Source organism: Capricornis sumatraensis, chromosome 5, assembly GCF_032405125.1.
Source record: "Capricornis sumatraensis isolate serow.1 chromosome 5, serow.2, whole genome shotgun sequence".
In the NCBI taxonomy this organism is placed as follows: domain Eukaryota; kingdom Metazoa; phylum Chordata; class Mammalia; order Artiodactyla; family Bovidae; genus Capricornis; species Capricornis sumatraensis.
The window spans coordinates 38,256,219-38,280,174 of NC_091073.1; the positions used below are offsets into that span (position 1 = coordinate 38,256,219).

A 23,956-nucleotide genomic window follows, 5' to 3' on the forward strand; every position below is an offset into this window, starting at 1 on the left:
ATCATTTCTCCATTAATTTGTTTTCTATGCCAAATAGGCATATATATTCTTTATAATCTATTGTTTTATGTATAACATATGAGGCATATTATATAAACACACAAACATTTATTTGATTCCTTTTGGGCTACTTTGTATCTGTTGATATTTTTGTACCAAGATTGCTCACAGAGATTTATAATACAATTTTATATAATATTTTTCGCTTTTCTCTCAGATTTCTCAACTGTTCTCACTCCATTTAGTCTTCCAGTTCAATTTCAGAATACTTCTGAAAATTAAAAAAAAAAAATTCTCCCTGGAATTTTCTCTTGGATTCTGTTGAATTTCATTTATTTGGGAAAAAAATGTCATCTTTACAGAATTATCTTCATATTTGAGGGCAGAATCTGCTTCAGTGTTTGAAGCATTCTGTATTTTTCACCTGCACAGTCCTTTATACCTGTTTTGTGTTACTATTTTCTGTGGCTGTTTCGCCTACCATTTTACCTTTTGATTTTTCCCTGATATATTGAAAAGCTACTGTATTTTGAAAGTTAATTGTGTATCTAGTTTCTTACAGAGCAGTCTTGGTAATTCTAATATTTTGTCAGTTAATTATCTTCAGTTTTCTTGGTAACAGTACTATTTATTGAATAAGTGTATAAACACTTTACTTATATTAACAGCAGTCCTCACAGCAGTCCATGCCTCTGCTTTTAGAGATGAGGAAACTGGAGGTGAAAGGCAATTAATACCTTGAAGAAGATGACAAAGCTGGTGAGCCATGAGGCTGGGATGTATTTGTCTCCAGAGACCTCACTGAACCCCACAGCCTTTTACTCTGCCTACCCAGGAGACTGGTCTATACTTAGAGCTCATGACAGCTGCTTCCAGGAGGCTACATACTGAATTGTATTAAAGGACACCAAACAGCTACTTATAGATTTTTTCTCTTTTAGTCAATCATTGTCATTATTCTGTTTTCTCAAGGTAGTAATTGCCTTTTCCTCTGTTTCAGAAATCCGCCGTCCCCTCCAAGGCAGATATTAGTGTTGCACATGTCTTCACTGGGGGAGCTCCCTGTACTGCTCACTGGGTTTCACCCTCAGACGGCTGGGTGCACAGTGGGTGCTTTGGTCCTCTTGCCTCCGGGATGAGGGTTCTGTGCAGTATCCCTGGACCAGCTCCTGCTGTCAGACAAACTTTCTGTGCGGGTCAGCTGAGGGGATCTCATTCTGCCTATACTAGATTCTCGGTTAGAAAAATGTTTTTAAAATTTTGAAGTAGCAGAGCTGTCTGTAGTATTTCCACAGCAAGCAGCACGTGGCAGGCACTGGACCTTGAGTATGTCTTGTTACTGTCTTCATCTGTGTGTACTGAGAATAAAGAATGGAGATGAAATCGAGGGTGAGGGGTATTGTTCTGATGATATCTTCAACCACAAATAAAAGGCTAAACTCGGTTGTAAAAACAGTATATACCAAAGACGACTGAGAAGAAAAATCGATGGACCACTGTTCTATCATTTTAGCACAACTATATTAATGTTTTTATTCCTCTTTTTTTAAAGACTTGTGTCACAGTTATACGAGTCAGACATTGTTCTAAGTGTTTAGGCATATTCATGCATTTAAAAATAATCACCTGTTATTAGTCTGTTCATTGTTCATATGTAAATGATACTGCTTTAAAGTGTTATTCAGATATTTTATGAGAAGATTGAACAATTGCCTCAAACTTTAAAAAAATTTTTTTGAAGATTAATTGAAGTACACTAAATGACAGACATTTGAAGTATACAGTTTGGTCAGTTTTGACATATGTGTACACTCATGAAACTCTCAGTATAATCAAGATAGCCATTTCCAATAGCCCCAAAGGCTTCCTGCTTCCGTTTTGTAATCCAGCCCTTCCTCTGCCCTGTCCCCAGGCAGCCACTGATTTGCTTTCAGTCACTGCAGATTCACGTGCTTTTTCTAGATTTTATATAAAGGGACTCATAGAAGCATGTCCTTTTTTTTTTTTTTTTTGATCTGGCTTTCTTTCACTCATAGTGATTCTGAGATTGATTCGCACTGTGGTGAGTATCAATAGCTTGTCCCTTTTTATTGCTGAGTAGCATTCCGTTGTATGGCTCTGCCACATATGCCCATCTATTTTTAACATGGCATAGTTTTAACCATAGCACTTGATATTCTCAAGCTCTGGTATGATAATGTGATCTATGAATATCAAGAACTCATTAGTGAGGACTCCAAATAGGTTGTTTATAAAGTGCAGCAGCAGCAGCCTGAAATGTAAATGTAAGCACTCAGGGATTTTCAGCATCCTGACATACTCTGGGAGTTAATTTAGTTTTCTGTTTCATTCAGTGCTTAGTGCTATTTCAGACAAATCTTGATTTTTTGGGGGAAGAGCTAATCATTTAGTTAGATCAACTTGGTGGAACGGCTTCCACTTGCCTGCCTGTCTGCCAATAGATCATTTCATGATCAGTTACTGAATGCATGTCTCTCAGAGTGCAGGTGAAAAAGGAGGATCTTCCACCACTCATTTGAAGGCTAAAATAAGGACTTTTATTTATTTTTCATTCATAGTGATGAGCATTTGTGGACTATCTGGATAGTGAGAGAAGTCTTTGTGTTCATTTGGAAGGATAATTCAATATACTGATTACGAGTTGAAATTTTATTTATTTATTTAGTTATTTTCCACAAGGGACACCTGAGCTCCTTATCAGTTCAACAGACTCAACAGCAATCCTTGGAATTGTATTTCTATAAGCATAAATCTAGCAAGATAGCTAAGTTTCACTGTTTTTTTTTTTGTGTGTGGAATTTTGGTTGACTAACATGTTTGTGTTGAGAATAAGGTAAGAATTCTTTTAGAGTAATGGTGGCTCTGAAAACCCTGGTCTTTTTTTTTTTCTCCAGAAGGACAAAGGTACTGACATGAGTAATGACCGTGAGACAGGCTACCTTGTCCCGTGTAGGGTTATTTTCTTTGTAGCAGCAGGTGAGGACTTTGGTAGGACAGAGAGAACGAATGTGACTCACTTGACTTCCTTGACTGCAAGTTTTGCATCTCCGTGGTGGACACAGAGAAAGGTAGGCTAGTCCTTAACCTGACCTTCTTTTTCAGTCATGACTTGTTTTTGACCTTCCCTTCAAAGCGAGGCTCCTTACCTTTATTTCTTTAATTTCCCACTCTCTATTCAACTCACTGTAGTCTGGCTTTTATCTCAATCATTTCCCTAAATGTCTTGTTATGTAATCATCTCCTAATTACCAGTGGTTTCTTTAATCCTCATCCTGCTCTTTTTCTCTGCAGCATTAAACCCTCTTTTCTAGGTTGCTCCTCTCTTGCTTCCTGAGATACTTCTGAAATCTTGTGTTACTCTGTTGTAGATCCTATTTCTTTAGCTAGCTGCTCCTGTTACTCCTTTGTAAATGCTGGTTATTCCCAGGTTTTGGCATTTGGTCTTTGTCTTTTTACACTGTTCGTGCCGTCTTTGAATGATCTTTACCCATATTTTACTTTATAATCCTTATTTTCTTTAATTAGAAGTAATACATTCTTATTATAAACAATTTGAGTGTGTTGAACAAGAAAAAAGATACCTGCAGTCCCACTATGGAGAACCAGTGTTAATATTTTTCATCCGACTGCCTGTCTTACCTACAACTTTTGTTTAAATGACTCTTTAAGTCCAACCTTCAGTGCTTGATTCTCCATCAAGTTCCAAAAGCACATTGACAACTCTTTCATAAATGCCTCTGGTAGGATATCCTTGACTATTTAAAATTAAAAACATCTCAAACCAAATTCATTATCTTCCCCTCTACTTGAAACTAGTTTTTCTTCTTGCTTTCATTTTTGATTGGTTGATAGTCATTGACCTGAAATCATTGGTTCTCTTCACATCTCTAAACTCCAGGTGGATCCAATTAGTCATAAAGTAATTATTTTAATATCATATATAAGGCTCTTTATCATGTGGCCTGAGGTGACCTCTCCAGCTTTTTCTTTCTGCCTTTTACTCCCATTTCACCCCTTTTATTCTGTGATCTAACCACAGTTCTCAATTTCCAGAGATTATCACGCACTTCCATCCGTGGATGCTTTTTGCTCATTGCTATGTCTGAAAAACCATTTCTTCTCCTCAGTACAGCTAACCTTTAATTATTATTCAGAACATGGATTAAATGTCCTTTTTGGGGCTGAAATACCCACTTCCCAGCAGAGTGAATCTGAAGCATAACCTTTTTAGACGGGCTAAGATTTGTCCTGACTAAAGAAGAAGCCCAAATGCAAGGGCTCAGTTATGAGTGTTTGAAAATATATGAGCATTTATTGTCTGAAAATAAATGACCAGAGACTAGCCTTCAAGTGTATTTCAAACAGCAGACCTGGGGCTAGTGAGTAGAGTTTATAGTGAGGAACATTTTTCTTTAGACTAAGGAAGAATTGTAACCTTTGAAGATATATCACAGTGAAAAGGACTTTATAGCTCTTTTATACCTCTTTATCCATAAATGTCAATAAGCAATCGCTGTAAATGACTGTTTTTCATGGATCCATTAATTTAATCAACATTGTTAATCACTTTGACAGCCATTGTGCCTGAGGTACACAGATGAAAAAAAAAAATCCTTTAAGGAGTTTATAATCTAATGTAGTGGTTCTCAACCTTGCTGCACATGAGAATCACAGACTAATAACATGTTTCTAGTTTAGTAATCTCTGAGGACAGGGCCCACTCAATATGCCAGCAAATATGGAAAACTCAGCAGTGGCCGCAGGACTGGAAAAGGTCAGTTTTCATCCCAATTTCAAAGAAAGGCAATGCCAAAGAATACTCAAACTACTTTACAATTGCATTCATCCTAGTAAAGTAATGCTTAAAATTCTCCAAGCCAGGCTTCACCAGTACGTGAACTGTGAACTTACAGATGTTTAAGCTGGTTTTAGAAAAGGCAGAGGAACCAGAGATCAAATTGCCAACAACTGTTGGATCATCAAAAAATCAAGAGAGTTCCAGAAAAACGTCTAGTCCTGCTTTATGGACTATGCCAAAGCCTTTGACTGTGTGGAAAGCCTTTGACAATAAACTGTGGAAAATTCTGAAAGAGATGGGAATACCAGACCACCTGACCTGCCTCTTGAGAAACCTGTATGCAGGTCAGGAGGCAACAGTTAGAACTGGACATGGAACAACAGACTGGTTCCAAATAGGAAAAGGAGTATGTCAAGGCTGTATATTGTCACCCTGCTTAATTAACTTATATGCAGAGTACATCATGAGAAACGCTGGGCTGGATGAAGCACAAGCTGGAATCATGATTGCCAGGAGAAATATCAATAACCTCAGATATGCAGATGACACCACCCTTATGGTAGAAAGTGAAGAAGAACTAAAGAGCCTCTTGATGAAAGTGAAAGAGGAGAGTGAAAAAGTTGGCTTAAAGCTCAACATTCAGAAAACGAAGATCATGGCATCTGGTCCCATCACTTCATGGCAGATAGTTGGGGAAACAGTGGAAACAGTGACTGACTTTATATTACTGGGCTCCAAAATCATTGCAGATGGTGATTGCAGCAATGAAATTAAAAGACACTTACTCCTTGGAAGGAAAGTTATGAGCAACCTTAATAGCATATTCAAAAGCAGAGACATTACTTTGCCAGCAAAGGTCCATCTAGTCAAGGCTATGGTTTTTTCCAGTAGTCATGTATGGATGTGAGAGTTGGACTATAAAGAAAGCTGAGTGCCAAAGAATTGATGCTTTTGAACTGTGGTGTTGGAGAAGACTCTTGAGAGTCCCTTGGACTGCAAGCAGATCCAACCAGTCCATCCTAAAGGAGATCAATCCTGGGTGTTCAATGGAAGGACTGATGCTGAAGCTGAAACTCCAATATTTTGGCCACCTGATGTGAAGAGCTGACTCATTTGAAAAGACCCTGATGCTCGGAAAGATTGAAGGCAGGAGGAGAAAGGGATGATGGAGGATTAGATGGTTGGATGGCATCATCGACTCAATGGACATGGGTTTGGGTGGACTCTGGGAGTTGGTGATGGACAGGGAGGCCTGGCGTGCTGCAGTTCATGGTGTCGCAAAGAGTCGGACACGACTGAGCGACTGAAGTGAACTTAACTGAGGACAGGGCCCAGGAAATACATTCCTGTGTACAGGTTAAGAATCACTTGTCTAATGTTTATGTTTCAAAGTGTCACTTATGTGTCACCTACTCTGGCTGGCCATGTGATATTCGTTTATTCTTTGAACAAATATTTTTCTAGCCCTTCTTATGTTTCACTTCATCAATGTGAAAAACAGTTTCTCTTCTTACAGAGTTTATAGAATGGTAGAATATAGACATTATACAAATATATGAGAGGTGGTGTAAGTCTAAGAAGAAAAATATGGGAGGTGAGGGGACAGAGGAGTTGTCTGAGAGATCAGGAAAGATATGGCATTTGAGCAGGACCTGCATGAAGAGAGGGCTCAGGCCATGTGGACATCTTGGGAAAGGGCTTCCAGGCACATGGAAGAGGCAGGGCAAAGACGTGAGATGAGTGTGCCCTTCCCATGCTCAAAGGAGAGTGACCCATCGTGGCTGGACTGGAATGAGTGACAGGGCAAGGCAGGAGATGCAGACATAGAGGGCACAGCTGGATGGAGTGTGGCAGAGGACATGGCACCTTTTAGGGCATGTTAAAGACTGATTTTAAACTTCCAGAGATATTACAAAAAGTAGTATGGTTTATATGTAAAAAGATCAACCTAGCTGCTATGTGGAAAACATGCTATGTTAGATTATTACAGTAATTTTGTGAGGCATTACAGCAGCTTAGATTATGGTTTTGGGTGGAGTGATGGGAAACAGTTGGATTCTGGGTATATTTTGTGTAGAAAGTATATTTTTATGTATTTGAAAGAGGCAGTAGGCTTTACTAATATCTCTAAAGAAGTGACTTGTAGGTAGAGAAAGAAGAGGTCAAAGACCAAGTGCGAGGGCACCTCTGGAGAGTTCAGAGGGCCTAGGGAGGAAACGAGTGTCCTGGGGGCTAGATAAAAAAAGTGTTGAAGGAGGGGAGATGGAGGGACTGAGTTGTTGTCTCTAGTAAGAGGAATGTTGAGAGCTGACGGTTGGATTTTGCCAAGTGGAGGCGGTGGTCTTGAAAAAGCAGTTCTGACTGACTGATAGAGGTGCTCATTGGTCATCCAGGTTGACTGACAGGAGTGGACTCTGGAGAGAGTGAAAAGAAAGGAGGCAGATGCAGTGAGAAGAGGCAGCTCTTTTGAGGAACTTAGCTGTTCAGGGGAGAGGAGAGGAGAGACAGGAGCCGAAGGGGAAGGAGCAGATATTTACTTGCCGAGAGTAATGCTGAACAGACATACTTAAGGTTCTTTCCGGTGGCAAGATTTTGTTCTACGATTAGTGTCTCTGGTTTTATTGGATTATTTTTCTTAAAAGAATTAAGATGAAGCACACCTTTATTTTTCTATCCTATTGAACTTAGGACACTTTTTAGTGTCATATGACTGTCCCTTCCCTCTAGCTCGGAGGTGTCTTTTAGTATTAGGCTGCCATAACAAAGCACCACAAACTAGCTGGCTTTAAGAACAGCTATTGATTGTCTCTCAGTTTTGGAGGCCAGGAGTCCTAAACCAAGATGTGGGCAGGATTGGTTCCTTCCAGGGAAGGGTCTGTTCCATTCTCTCTCCATGGCTTGTAGGTGGCCATCTTCGCCGTAGGTCCGTTCACATCTGTCTTCTCTCTCGGCCTCTCTCTGTGCTCTCATTTCTCCTTCTTGTTAGGACATCAGTCATATTGGGTTTGGGCCACCTTATGACCTCATTTTATTTTATTTTATTTTTTTGACCTCATTTTAATTTGATTATTTTCTATGGAGATTCTACCTCCAAATAAGCTTAGATCTTGAGATGCTGTGGGTGAGGATTCATTGTAAGAATTTTGTGGGGGGCCATAATACCTTTACTCTCTGTAGACTCATTTCTGAAGGTTTAATCTAATAATGTTTCACAGTTGTCTGCTAGGTGGTACTTAGGTATAATCATTGGCTATTTAGTCATTCTGGCAACAGACGTCACCTAGAGGATTTGGGCCAGGACGGTGGATTTCCTGATGTAAAATGGAGACATACTGAATTGGACTTTCCGTGAATCATTCTTTTGAAAAGAAATATAAAATGAGTTAGAAAGGTGGTTTTTATTAATACTTTGTATTCACACAAGGTCAGGCTTTATTTAGAATCCTCATTTCTCTCATGAGCAGAAATGAGAGAGTAGAATGAGTGAGTCAGCAGATGCAGACTTTGTCTACATAGGGAGACAAGATAAGCCATGGTGCCTTCTCTGAGAAAACACCAACCTGAACTCTGTGGATCATCTCCGTGGTCTTATCAAGATGGCAGCACAGCCTAGCTCTCAATAAAGACCAACATCAGACCCCATCATGTATCACCCTTATACAGAGAAGTTAAGTTGTTTAAGAAGTTTTGTTTGCATTGAGAATCATATAAAGTGTCTTTATTTTTATATCTGGGTGTATGATCCATTGAAGTGTTTCCAGCAAATTTTTGGCTATCCTGTTCTCTCAAAAGAGTTGCTTCTCTTCTAGCATCAGGCTTTTTTGGAATACATGCCATTAAGATAGCCTCATAAAACAGTTTGTGACTCTAAAGGATTTCATTTGGAAACTTAAAATGCGCCCATAACTAATGATTGCAGTTGTCAATACATGGGCCCATTACCTCTAAATTCTCAGTGCAACAAGGGAGAAGTGTAAATTTAATTGACAAATGGCAAATTTTTTTTTCGTGTGTGTGTGTGAGCTTATTGCTTCCTTGTAGTATTAAGGCAGAACACAGTGCTTTTAAGTGAAGAAAACATCTGTGATGGAAATTAGTGTTAAATAGAATGCTTATTTGGTTCTTTTTCAAGCTACATTTTGGCTTGGGAACCTAAACCTGTGGCAGTGCCCTAAGGTAGCCACTGAACAAAGCTCTTGGAGACGGAGGTTTAAATAATTGCAACTTTTAAAAAATATTGTTTAACTTTAAACACTACAAAAACCCCAGCTGGAAGAAAGTTAATTCTTCTCTTATGTAAAATAGCAGCAAGCCTCTCCTCAGGGGATATTCCACAGATTAAGCTTGGCAAGGGCCCAAATACGAACCATATTATAGTAGATGATTTTTTAGGAAGCATGAGTGCCACAGACCTGGGTATGGCATAAGCCCTTTTGGAGGTGGTCGCCATTAACTCTACCTTAGAGCCACCAGAACTTACAGAGGACTGGGGAAACAAACTCTTGGAGGCCACTAACAGAACCTTGTGTGCACCAGGACCCAGGAGAAAGGAATAGTGACCCTACGAGAGACTGACCCAGACATGCCTGTGAGTGTCCAAGAGTCTCCACCGGAGGCATGGGTCAGCAGTGGCCTGGGTCAGGGGCACTGAGTGCAGCGTGTGTGCATGGGACCTTTTAAAGGAGGCCACCATTATCTTTATTACCTCCACCATAGTTTGGCCTCAGGTCAGACAACAGGGAGAGAATACAGCCCCTCCCATCAACATAAAATTGGATTAAAGATTGACTGAGCATGGCCACACCCATCAGGACAAGACCCAGTTTTCCCCTCAGTCAGTCTCTCCAATCAGGAAGCTTCCATAAGGCTCTTATCCTTACCCTTCAGAGGACAGACAGAATGAAAACCACAATCACAGAAAACTAACCAAACTGATCTCATGAACCACAGCCTTGTCCAACTCAGTGAAACTGTGAACCATGCTGTGGAGGCCACCCAAGATGGACGGGTCTTGATGGGGAGTTCTGACAAAATGTGGTCCACCGGAGAAGGGAATGGCAAAACCATTTCAGTATTCTTGCTTTGAGAACTGCATAAACATCATGAAAAGGCAAAAAGATAGGACACTGAAAGATGAACTCCCCAGGTTAGTAGGTGCCCAATATGCTATAGGAATCAGTGGAGAAATAACTTCAGAAAGAGTGAAGAGACAGAGCCAAAGCAAAAACAACACCCAGTTGTGGATGTGACTGGTGATGGAAGTAAAGTCCAATGCTGTAAAGAGCAGTATTGCATAGGAACCTGGAATGCTATGTCCATGAATGAAGGCAAATTGGAAGTGGTCAAACAGAAGATGGCAAGAGTGAACATCGACATTTTAGGAATCAGTGAATTAAAATGGCCTGGAATGGGTGAATTTAACTCAGATGACCATTATATCTACTACTGTGGGCAAGAATCCCTTAGAAGAAATGGAGTAGCCATCATAGTAAACAAAAGAGTCTGAAATGTAGTACTTGGATGCAATCTCAAAAACGACAGAATGATCTCTGTCCGTTTCCAAGGCAAACCATTCAATATCTCAGTAATCCAAGTCTATGCCGCAACTAGGAATGCTGAAGAAGCTGAAGTTGAACAGTTTATGAAGACCTACAAGACTGTTTAGAACTAACACCCAAAAAAGATGTCTTTTTCATTATAGGGGACTAGAATGCAAAAGTAGAAAGTCAAGAGATACATGGAGTAATAGGCAAATTTGGCCTTGGAGTACAAAACAAAGCACGTCAAAGGCCAGCAGAGTTTTGCCGAGAGAACGCACTGGTCATAGCAAACATCCTTGTCGTACAACACAAGAGAAGACTCTACACATGGACATCACCAATGGTCAACACTGAAATCAGATTGATTATATTTTTTGCAGCCAAAGATGGAGAAGCTCTATAGAGTCAGCAAAAACAAGACCGGGAGCTGACTGTGGCTCAGATCATGAACTCATTGCCAAATTCAGACTTAAATTGAAGAAAGTGGGGAAAACCACTAGACCATTCAGATATGACCTAAATCAATTCCCTTACGATTATACAGTGGAAGTGAGAAATAGATTTAAGGGACTAAAATTTAGTCACTTTAATAGACAGAGTGCCTGAAGAACTAAGGACGGGGGCTCGTGACATTGTACAGGAGGCAAGGATCAAGACCATCCCCAGAAAAAGAATTGGAAAAAGGCAAAATAGTTGTCTGAGGAGGCCTTACAAATAATTGAGAAAAGAAGAGAAGCTAAAGGCAAAGGAGAAAAGGAAGGATATACCCACTAGAAGGCAGAGTTCCAAAGAATAGCAAGGAGAGATAAGAAAGCCTTCCTCCACGATCAGTGCAAAGAAATAGAGGAAAATAACTGAATGGGAAAGACTAGAGATCTCTTTAGGAAAATTAGAGATACCAAGGGACCATTTCATGCAAAAATGGGCACAATAAAGGCCAGAAATGGTATGGATCTAACAGAAGCAAAAGATATTAAGAGGAGGTGACAAGAACACACAGAAGAACTATACAAAAAAGATCTTCACAACCCAGATAATCACGATGGTGTGATCATTAACCTAGAGCCAGACATCCTGGAATGAAAGTCAAGTCAGCCTTAGGAAGCATCACTATGAACAAAGTTAGTGGAGGTGATGGATTTCCAATTGAGCTATTTTAAATCCTGAAAGATGATGTTGTTAAAGTGCTGCACTCAATATGCCAACAAATTTGGAAAACTCAGCAATGTCCACAGGACTGGAAAAGGTCAGTTTTCATTCTAACCCCAAAGAAAGGCAATGCCAAAGAAAGCTCAAACTACCACACAATTGCACTCATCTCACATGCTAGTAAAGCAATGCTCAAAATTCTCCAAGCCAGGCTTCAACAGTACGTGAACCATGAACTTCCAGATGTTCAAGTTGGTTTTAGAAAAGGCAGAGGAACCAGAGATCAAATTGCCAACATCCGTTGGATCATTGAAAAAGCAAGAGAGTTCCAGAAAAACATCTACTTCTGCTTTATTGACTATACCAAAGCCTGTGACCATGTGGATCACAATAAACTGTGGAAAATTCTGAAAGAGATGGGAATACCAGACCACCTGACCTGCCTCTTGAGAAATCTGAATGCCGGTCAGGAAGCAACAGTTAGAACTGGACTTGGAACAACAGACTGGTTCCAAATAGGGAAAAGAGTACATCAGGGCTGTATATTGTTGCCCTGCTTGTTTAACTTCTGTGCAGAGTACATCATACGAAATGCCAGGCTGGATGAAGCACCAGCTGGAATCAAGATTGCTGGAAGAAATATCAATAACTTCAGATATGCAGATGATACCACCCTTATGGCAGAAAGTGAAGAAGAACTAAAGAGCCTCTTGATGAAAGTGAAAGAGGAGAGTGAAAAAGTTGGCTTAAAACTCAACATTCAGAAAACGAAGATCATGGCATCTGGTCCCATCACTTCATGACAAATAGATGGGAAAACAGTGGAAACAGTGAGAGACTGTTTTCTTGGGCTCCAAAATCATTGCAGTTGGTGACTGCAGCCGTGAAATTAAAAGACGTTTTCTCCTTGTAAGACAAATTATGACCAACCTAGGCAGCATATTAAAAAGCAGAGACATTACTTTGCCAACAAAGATCCATCTAGTCAAAGGTATGGTTTTTCCAGTAGTAATGTATGAATGTGAGAGTTGGACTATAAGAAAGCTGAGCACCGAAGAATTGATGCTTTTGAACTGTGGTGTTGGAGAAGACTCTTAAGAGTCTCTTGCAAGGAGATCCAACCAGTCAGTCCTAAAGGAAATCAGTCCTGAATATTTATTGGAAGGACTGATGTTGAAGCTGAAACTCCAATACTTTGGCCACCTTATGTGAAGAACTGACTCACCAGTAAAGACCCTGATGCGGGGAATGATTGAAGATGGAGGAAAGGGGACGACAGAGAATGAGATGGTTGGATGGCATCACTAACTTGATGGACATGAGTTCGAGTAAGCTCCGGGAGTTGGGAAGCCTGGCGTGCTGCAGTCCATAGGGTCACAAATAGCTGGACACGATTGAGTGACTGAATTGAACTAATTCCTCTTCTGGCTCCATGGTTTACCTCATTGATGACCACAGCTCAACGAAATCTGAATTCAGTGTTCTTCTGTCGTCATGAAATCACAAGCCTTCCAGCTTCTCCCTTCACTTTCTCATGTTCAGTGACTCTAGAAAGACATCTTTTTCTCTGGACTTTCTTGGTGCCTGTACTGATGAAATACAGAGAGCATATGGAAGCAGATATATGCGTAGGTCTTGATTTTATGTTTTGGTAGACTGATTTATTTAAGCAAAAGCAAGAGGAGAACATGTTTGTTTAAGGCTTTCCTTTCTACCAGCTGCTGTGTTTTCTCTTTCTGAGGCTGGCTTGCCAGAAGTGTACACCTTTACTCCCACACTATTTGACAATTTCCAATTGATGACTTTTTTTTCAGTGAATTAACTGGCTCCCTGTAAAATGCATTATGTCAAACATGTATCATTTAAGAATAGTGTGGAGTTTTGAAGAACTGTGCTCAAATTTGGTTTTGTTTTTAATTTATTAAAAGTATTTCATGATAAAGGCTTAGTGTTTCTTAAGTATTAATTACAGAACCAGCCTTAATTTACAACAGCTTAAAGAGCATACCATATAATTTTAGTTATTCAGAAGAAACACTTCATATTTATTGTAATTATTTTTTGTGAATCAGTTATTAGAGAGGTAGTGTTTAATTGTATCTGCATGTGCCAAAGAGTGGTGGGATTGTCATTGAACAAGGGAGTCAAGAGACCCAATTATGGGATTTGTCTTGTTGCTAACTCTGTGACCTTGGGTAGCTTGCTTTCTCTTGAACTTGATCTCATTTGGAAAAGAAAGAGATTGCTTTAGGTAATCTGTAAAGGTTCCAAAGTCAACATTTGATGACTTTCTTTTTTCTGGTTTTATGTTTTTAGAGAAACAGGGACTGTATCTTTGCTTCTTGCTGGATACTTTTGACTGTGGAATTTTTCATGTCCAGATGGTCATGGGCTTCTCCGGTGGCTCAGTCGGTAAAGAAACTGCCTGCAGTGCAGGAGAACCGGGATCCATCCCTGGGTCAGGAAGATCCCCTGGAGAATGAAATGGCAACCCATTCCAGTATTCTTGCCTGGAAAATCCTATGGACAGAGATGCCTGTTGGGCTACAGTCCGTGGGGTCGCCAGAGTCGAACACGACTTGGTGACTAAACCACGACTAAAAGCACAGTATGGTCATACCAGGCAGAGGGATGTAGCTTGGTAGTTCCTAGAAAATAAGCCTTGTTTACAAGCAGTCAGTGAGAAGGCTTGGTGAATCAAGCCTGTGCTACTTTGGTTTGACCCAGACATGTGTTGGCATTTTGTTTTTCTTACCAGCACATGATTGGTTCTCTGATTTTCATTTGGTCATCTAAGTCAATCAAATTTATTCTTTGAGTATGAGATACTTAACATTCCTCAGGACAAGAGTTGGGAGCCTTAGAAGGTCAGCCTTCTGTAGTTCTGCCTTGAGTTATAGGACAATCTGGAATAAGGAGGGGTCTTCCCTCATGACTCAGGGGTAAAGAATATGCCTGCCAAGCAGGAAACGCAGATTTGATCCTTGGGTCGGGAAGATCCCCTGGAGAAGGAAATGGCAACCCATTCCAGTATTCTAGTCTGGAGAATATCCCATGGAGAGAGAAGCCTGGTGGGCTACAGTTGTACCATGGGGTCGCAAAGAATCAGACACCACTGACTGACTGGGTTACAGTTGTACCATGGGTTCGCAAGCAGTCAGACACCACTGACTGGGCTGCAGTTGTACCATCTGATTGCAAAGAGTCAGACACCACTGTCAGTCATCACTGAGTGACTAACATTTTCACTTTTCAGCATATAGGGCTTCCCTGGTGGCTTAGATGGTAAAGAATTTGCCTGCAATGCAGGAGACTCAAGTTCATTCCCTGGGTTGGGAAGATCTCCTGGAGAAGGGAATGCCTACCCACTCCAGTATTCTTGTCTCGGAAGTCCCATGAACAGAGGAGCTAGGTAGACTACTGTCCATGGGGTACCAAAAAAGTTGGACACAACTTAGCAACTAAACAACAGAATAAGGAAGACATAATCTCATCAATTAAATCCAAGACAGCTAACCTAGGGTTGTTCTGTAGGAAAAGAGTCACATGTTAGTGACGTGAGACAGGCTTGAGTGGAATTTGCTTTTTATTTTAATTCTTGTTAGTTCAGTCACTGATGTATGGCCTTCAACTGCCAAGACCTTGCTTTTTCATTGAAAATGATCATGCCACACAGGCATGTTTTATAAGAATCACTCCTGAACAGATTTATACCATAGTTTAAAGCAAAGAGACTCAACATGGTAAAGATGTCTATGCTCCACAAATTGATCTATACTTTAAAAAGAATCCTCTAAGATTCAAATATAGTTTCCCGCCACTGAAAGTGTGTGTCTGTTGGAGAGGTACAGTAGGGAATGAAATGATCCTCAGGTTCATAAGATAGAATATATCTCAAAATTCAGACAAAGAAGTGTGACAAGAGAAGCTACTCTAATAACCTACAAATGAGAGTGTAAACTGTGAAATACTTTCTAGAAACAGCTGGGTAATATTTGTTAAGAGCTTTGAAGCATTTTCTCACCAAGTATTTTATACCTACTTCTGTAATTCTCTTGAGTAAATTGGTTAACTGAACAATGATGTGTGGATTATGTGGTTCGTCTCAGCATTATTCATAAACAACCCAAATATTTAATCGGTAAGGTTGGTTAAATAGATTGTTTCTTCTATTAAATGGGATACCATGGGACCATTAAATGTGATGACATAGCAGCATAATTATTTACATGGAAAAAGTTTACAATAAGTTAAGCAGGTTAATCCCTTGGACAGAGGAACCTGGCGGGCTACAGTCCATAAGGTTGCAAAGAGTCCGAAACGACTGAGCACAACAGGCTAAAAAAGATGTTATGCAGACTCGGTTGTAGGTATATAGATATGTATATTGATTTGGAAAAAATGTGCAACAGATTTACAGTGAGTATCCCTGTAATGGAAAGATCACGGGTAGTTTCCCCCCTACTTTGCACTCTTACCTCTAATTTTTCTGTCAAGACCCATGGATTCTTTGAGGAAATAGAACATGTCAGTTGAAGCACTTGAGAGTGAGGACTCTGCAGGCAGTCTAGTTGGGTTCAAGTCCCAATCCTGTCACTTACTAGCTGTCCCTTGAGCAAGTCAGTTTATTTCTCTGTCTGTCATTTGTAGAGATAATAATAAGTAACACTAATAATAATAATACCAACCTCATAGAGCTGCTGTGATGATTCAGTATAATTAATGTATGTGAAGTCTTTAGAACAATTCATAGTAAGTACCATATTTGTGTTAGCTATTGATATTTGTGTAATAACATTAGTGAGTGAGGGACTAGTGGACAGACAAATTAGCCTACCTGGGACTCACTGGTTGAGGAAATGGTCTCTTAGAGTGTCAAGTGACTGAAATAGTTTGGTAAATTTTAAAAAAGAATATAATGATTAGGGGATTTTTTCCTCTACTGTTTTCTTAAGTTTTAAAAATAAGTATTGTGGTGACATTTACAAACATAAAATTAACTGTTTTAAAGTGAACAGTTCAGTGGCATTTAGTATGTTCACAACGTCGTGTAACTATCTCCTCTATCTAGTTAATAAATGTTTCTGTCATTCTAGAGTAACCCCCTGTGCATATTCATCAGTTTCCCCTGTTTCCCCTGTTTCCCCTGTCCCTGCAGCTTCAGCAACCACCAACCTGCATTATGTTTCTCTGAATTTATTTATTCTGGGTATTTCATGTAAATGGAATCATATAATATGTGACCTTCAGTGTTTAGCTTCTTTGACTTAGCATAATGTTTTGGAGGTTCACTGATGTTGTAGTGTGCATCAGTACTTCATTCCTTTTTGTGGCTGACTAATATTCTATGATATATATGTATTATAATTTGTGTATTCATTCATCCACTGATTGACACCTGGGATCTTTCTGTACTTTGGCAGTTGTAATAGTGCTGTCATGAATTGTTTATTTTTATTAAAAAATAGTTTCTTCAGTCAACAGAGGTTTCTTTTAGAAAATTTAGAAAATATGGACATGCATATATGTACGAAAACACAACTGTATTAAAAATATTTTCTTGAAAGAGAAAAATTGGAAATCTTATTATGCATTCCATTTTATGGAAGTATTTACCATCTAACATTTCAAAATATTTTCTGATGTCTATAAGTATTCTGGTACATCATGATTTTAATAAGCAGAATTTATTTTGCCAGTCTCTTCTGTGATTAAAGCTTAGCTTTGGATCCCTATTTTAAGTAATGCTATGATGAGTATCCCTTTATTTTTTGTCAAATAGTGCTTAGTTACTTTTCTATGGATAAAAAAATCTTAGGAGTATAACTGTTTTGTCAGAATACATATTTTTAAGGCTTTTGATGTATATTGCCAAATTTCCTTCCAGAAATGTTAGGCTGATTTACATTCCTACCAGCAGTATTTCAGTGTCTGTTTCCTCTTTTTTTTTGTACATTAAAAAAATTCATAATCATTGTCATTTTAATAAAAAATATATTTATTATATTATTACACCTTTATTTCTATTCATATAAAACATTTTATCATATTTACTGTGTTCATCCTTTTTTGAATGCCTGCTTCATGGCCTTAAGTGAATTTGTCTTTTTCTTAATAATTAGAATTTTAAAAAATATATAATGAAGATGTTAGTCTTCACAATCTGTTACAAATGTTTTTCCTAGTTTGCTATTTGTCTCCTCATTTTGCCTGTTGTATTTTGGTTGGAGGGAACTTCGAAGTCTTTATGTAGTGATATCTATCATTCTTTGATTTTTTGGTTTCTACCTTCCTCAAATTTTTTCCCCAAGTCTTTAAGTGATTGGTGTATGGTTTTGATAATGAGCAAAAATCCTATACTGTCTTGAATGAATGTGGCTTGAAACTTACATATTGTTTACAAAGGCTTCTTCTCTCAGTATTTTTTTTTTTTTTTTTTGCTATATACTAACTTTCTTCAGCTATTTAGAAGAAGACTGCCATTAACTGGAAGCTTCTTGTACCATCAGCTGAGGATCTTCTGTTAGACTTTAGAGACAGACATAGATTGCAAGAAAACAGGGCACATCTGGGATTCATTCAGGGAACTCATTTCCATGGCATATGTTCTAGTCAGAAAAAATTCACTTAGTCTTTTCTCTATAGTTTCTCTGTGTCCAGAGTCTTACAATTTGCGTTGACTTTTGAGGTACTCATGTCTTCATTCATCAAAGACAGATTGAATTTTGTTCATTATACTTTATCTGCCTCTACAGGAAATTGAACTGATTCATTGCCGAGGGAAATTGTTTTTACCTTTTGAAGATCATTTAACTGGAACACCTCATTTCTTAGCCATCTCAATTGATTTATCATACACAGGTAAAATATTCTTGCATCTTAGGGAAACAAATTGTATGAATCGATGGTAACCTAGGTAAGCATTTAGTATTTTTCTTGCATTAAATGTCAGAATAGGAAGTGACTTTTCCGGTGGTATGAAATGGAACATCTGTTTACTGCAGGCTGAAGATGTTAATGAGAAGTGATTTAGTCTTTATCTGCTTGTTTTTGTATTTTACTTCCGAATGATCTCTTTTTTTCTTTGTATAAAAATAATACATGTTTATTATAAAAGAGATCAGGAAATAAAAGAAAGCCAAACATGCTAGGATGATTACATTAATGCTTTTGTGTATATCCACTCCATATATATGGGCTTCCCAGGTGGCGCTAGTGGTAAAGAACCTGCCTGCAATGCAGGAGATGTAGGAGATGTGGGTTCCATGTCTGGGTTGGGAAGATTCCCTGGAGGAGGTCATGGCAACCTACTCCAGTATTCTTGCCTGGAAAATCCCATGGCCAGAGAAGCCTGGCGGGCTACAGCCCATACAGTCTCAGAGTTGGACATGACTGAAGTGATTTAGCATGCATACATTCCATATATGTGTAGTCATTCATGCATTTTATAAAGATGGAATCGTGTTACACTTATCATCTTGAACCATATTTCCATATCGGGGAAGATATAACACAGTTTGTAATGAGTGCACAGAATTCCTCTGTGTGGATGCATCAAAATGTATTGCAGCAATTCTCCATTGTCAATCATTTAGATGTTTCCCACTTTTGGATATTACAGTTATGTAATAAACATTGTTGTAGCTCTGTCTTTTCTATATCTAGATATTTATCTTTAGATATTTCCTCAGGACAAATTCCTGAAAATGGAATGTATACAATTTCTGAACCTTAAAAACTTTTTTCTTTGAGAAATGAGATTGTCAGGAATGTAGAAGTCTACACTAGATATCTTTTCAAATTTAATAGATGAAATAAAAATTTCTCTTCATTGTAAAGACATTGTTTATCTTTCTACAGCTCTCTTTCTGGCAATTCATCTTCCAGTCTAATTTATTTTCCCTCCTGTGGAAAATAAAATTGAGAAGTTCAGTGGGATAGGAATTCTAGAGGACTTGCTTTTTATCTGTTTTCTTGTTGGAAATTCGATTTTTTTTTTTGTTTACTTTCTGAGGGCAGGTGTTTGGAATGGTGGTTTCCATTCTTCTGACCATGCCTGGCCTGTTTGACATTTAGGAAAGTTTTTACTGATGGTGTTACTGTTTTCCTGATGATCACTACTCACCTTTTCCTAAACTTCTGCCTTCTCCTTTCCCATGAACATGAAGAGCCCACCATGTGCAGCTGCTGCTCAACATAATGGGGATGGAGAGAGGATAGGTTCCATGGCTCAGGAGAGTCACGTGACATGTTGCAGCAAATAGGGTCAATTCTTATATAACTGACAAAAGCAATTGAAATATGAACTGTAAATTATTTGGGCATTGCCACACAATTTTCTATGATTTCTGACTATTTTGTGTTCCTTTCCATGCCAGTCTTTTTATCATTTTCTTAGATCTTTATAATTTTATCCCTGAAAAATAATTTTATTCCAAGAACAAAGTTATGTTAATGGTTTGGGGTTCAAATATTCCTATATAACTAACCCTAAAATAAAGGTGTCATTCTTATCAAAGTCATTGAGAAATGATGGGTGTTTCTCTGCCTCTTGAAGGTTAAAAAAGTTTACTGTCTGTTTGCTTTTGTTTAGACTTGTTTGTCTCAGGTTTCAGCTTCACTGTGAATGGTGAAGCACAGATAGTGCTAATTTAGGAGCAACTTGAGAGTGTGAGAGTAATCACACCTTCAGAGGGATTTGTTGCCAAGAAAGGAAGTTGTTGCTGTTATGTCCAGTGCTTTAATTAAGAAACTGGCCACTGCTGCTGGTCAACGGACAACCAACCTACTTTAAGAAAACTTGTTGTGTAAAGTACTCATTCTGAAACAATAAAGGGATGTTGATATTAGAAACATTTGATTTTTGAACAATTTGACATGGATACTAGTGAAGAATTGAGTAGTTCATGTTTGTTGAAAAGACTTCAGGCAGATAGCAGGAAAGAGCTGGGATTAAAACTTGTGTCAGAGAACTTCTAAAGCAGATGTCCTATTTGTGTCCAGTGATCTTTAAAAGTGTTGCAGTTAACAACCAATTGACTATCAAATCTTCTTTGAAAAAATGACTGCTCAGGCTTTTGCACAACTTTTAATTGAGTTGTTTGTTTTTTGATAGTGAATTATATGACCTGTTTATATATTTTGGATATTAACCTCTTATTGATCATATAATTTGCAATTTTTTTCTCCCATTCAGTAGATTGTCTTTTTTGTTGTTGTTGTTGATGGTTTCCTTTGCTTGCAAAAGCTTTTAAGTTTAATAAGGTCCTATTTGTTTACTTTTGCTTTTATTTCTTTTGCCTTAGGAGACAGATCCAAAAATATTGGTATGATTGATGTCAAAGAGTGTTCTGCCTAAGTTCTTTTTTAGGAGTGTTATGGTTTCAGGTTTTACATTTAGGTCTTTAATCCATTTTCAGTTTATTTTTGTATATAGTGTGAGGAAATGTTCTAATCTCATTCTTTTGCATGTAGCTGTCCAGTTTTCCTAGCACCACTTATTGAAGAGACTGCCTTTTCTCCATGGCATATTCTTAGCTCCTTTGTCATAGATTAATTGAGCAGAAATGTGTGGCTTTATTGCTGGGCTCTCTAACCCATTGGTTTGTGTCTGTTTTTGTGTCTGTACCTTGCTGTTTTGATTACTATGGATTCGCAGTATAAATGATACCTCCATCTTGTTCTTTTTTCTCAAGATGACTTTGGCAATTCAGGACATTTTGTGGTTCTATAAATCTTGGGATTATTTGTCTTAACCTGTGAGAAATGTCATGGATATTTTGATAGGGATTGCTTTAAATCTGTATATTGATTTGAGTAGTATGGGTATTTTAATATTATCAGTTCTTGCATTTCAAGAATATGGGGTATATTTCCATTTCCAAATTCTTACATCAATGGTTTATAGTTTTCAGAATATACATCTTTCATTTCTTTGGGAAGTTGATTCCTAGGTTTTTTTTTAAAATTCTTTTTTGATGTAATTTAAAAAAGAATGGTTTTCTTGCTTTCTCTTTTTGATAGTTCAGTATTCAGTTCAGTTCAGTTCAGTCGCTCAGTCATGTCCGACTCTTTGCGACCCCATGAATCGCAGCACGCCAGGCCTCCCTGTTCATCACCATCTCCCGGAGTTCACTCAGACTCATGTCCATCGAGTCAGTGATGCCATCCAGCTGTCTCATCTTCGGTCATCCCTTTCTCCTACTGCCCCCAATCCCTCCCAGCATGAGGGTCTTTTCCAATGAGTCAACTCTTCGCATGAGGTGGCCAAAGTACTGGAGTTTCAGCATCAGCATCATTCCCTCTGAAGAAATCCCAGGGTTGATCTCGTTTAGAATGGACTGGTTGGGTCTCCTTGCAGTCTGAGGGACTCTCAAGAGTCTTCTCCAACACCACAGTTCAAAAGCATCAATTCTTCGGTGCTCAGCCTTCTTCACAGTCCAACTCTCACTTCCATACATGACTACTGGAAAAACCATAGCCTTGACTAGATGGACCTTAGTTGGCAAAGTAATGTCTCTGCTTTTGAATATGCTATCTAGGTTGGTCATAACTTTTCTTCCAAGGGGTAAGCGTCTTTTAATTTCATGGCTGGAGTCACCATCTGCGGTGATTTTGGAGCCCCCCCAAAAATAAAGTCTGACACTGTTTCCACTGTTTCCCCGTCTATTTCCCATGAAGTGATGGGACCAGATGCCATGGTCTTCGTTCAGTATTAGTATATAGAAAAGCAAAAGATTTCTATATATTAATTTTGTATCCTGTAACTTTTTGGGCTTCCCTGGTGGTTCAGAGGTTAAAGCGTCTGCCTGGAATGCGGGAGACCCGGGTTCGATCCCTGGGTCAGCAAGATCCCCTGGAGAAGGAAATGACAACCCACTCCAGTACTCTTGCCTGGAGAATCCCATGGACGGAGGAGCCTGGTAGGCTACAGTCCATGGGGTCACAAAGAGTCAGATAGGACTGAGCAACTTCACTCAATCACTCACTCACTCACTCACTCATCCTGTAACTTTACTGAATTCATTTATTAATCTAATAGTTTTGGGGTGAAGACTTCAGGGTTTTCTATATACAGTATCAAATCATCTGTGAATAGTGACACTTTTCTCTTTGGGAAAAAATTTGGGTACCTTTTCTTTTTCTTGTCTGATTGCTGTGACAAGGGCTTCCAATAATGTATTAAATAGAAGTGACAAAAGTGCATCCTTGTTCCTGATTTAATAGGTAAGATTTTCATATTTTCACTGTTGAGTATGATGTTAGCATGGGTTTGTCGTAAATAACCTTTATTATGTTGATAAGTTTCTATCTTTACTAACTTTGATGAGAGTTTTGATCATGAATGGGTTTTGCATTTTGTCATCTGCTTTATCTGCATCTGTTGAAATGATCATGTGATTTTTTATCCTTGCCTTTGTTAATATGGTGTGTCATACTGATTAATTTGTGAATATTGAGCCACCCTGTATCCCTGGAATGAATTCTGCTTGATCGTGGTATGTGATTCCTTTTTGTATTGATGAATTTGATTTGCTAATATTTTGTTGAGGACTTTTACATTTTTACATTTATGTTCACCAGAGATAATTGTCCTATAATTCCTTTTTTTTTTTTTTTTCCCCAGTGTCTTTGTCTGGCTTTGGTATCACAGTAATGTGCCTCACAGAATAAATTTGAAAGTATTCCATCCTCTTTAAGTTTTTGGAATAGTTTGAGAAGTATAGGTGTTAGCTCTTCTTTATATGTTTGGTGGAATTCCTCTGTGTTGTTGTCTGACTGTGTACTTTTGTTTGCTGGAATTTTCTTTTTTTTTTTTTGGTTAAGTACAAATTCAATTTCATTACTATTGACTGGTCTTTTCAGGTTTTCTATTTCTTCCTGATTCAGTGTTGGAAGATTGTATATTTCTAGGAATTTGTCCATTTCCCCTAGGTTGTTCAGTTTGTGGGCATGTAATTGTTGAATTCTTTTATGATTTTTTGTATTTATATGTTATCAATTCTTACTTCTTTTCATTTTTATTTTGTTTATTTGGGTCTTCTCTCTTTTCTTCTTGATGAGCCTGACTAAAGATTCATCAATTTTATCTTTTCAAAAATCCAGCTCTGGTTTCATTGATCTTTTCTTTTTTGGGGGGGGGGTCCTCTATTTCATTTGTTTCCCATCTGATCTTTATGATCTTTATTATTTCCTTTTTTCTGCTGACTTTGGGCTTTATCCTTTTTATAATTCTGTTAGATGGTAGGTTAGGTTATTTATTCAAGATTTTTCTTGTTTCTTGAGGAAGGCCTTTAGAGCTGCTTTTGTTGCATTGCATAGATTTTGAAAAGTTGTATTTCCATTTACATTTGTCTTGAAATATTTTCTGATTTCCTCTTTGATTTTTTCACTGACCCATTGGTTTTTTTAGTAGTTTGTTGTTTAGTTTCCCACTTTTCTTATATAA

At 38.4% G+C, this 23,956-nt stretch overlaps 1 protein-coding gene across 1 annotated transcript in view; it reads left to right on the top strand.

Annotated features, from left to right (window-relative positions):
- Positions 1-23,956, top strand: part of ELAPOR2 (endosome-lysosome associated apoptosis and autophagy regulator family member 2) — a 213,075-nt gene that overhangs the window by 16,306 nt on the left and 172,813 nt on the right. The gene's annotated exons all lie outside the window — the stretch shown is intronic.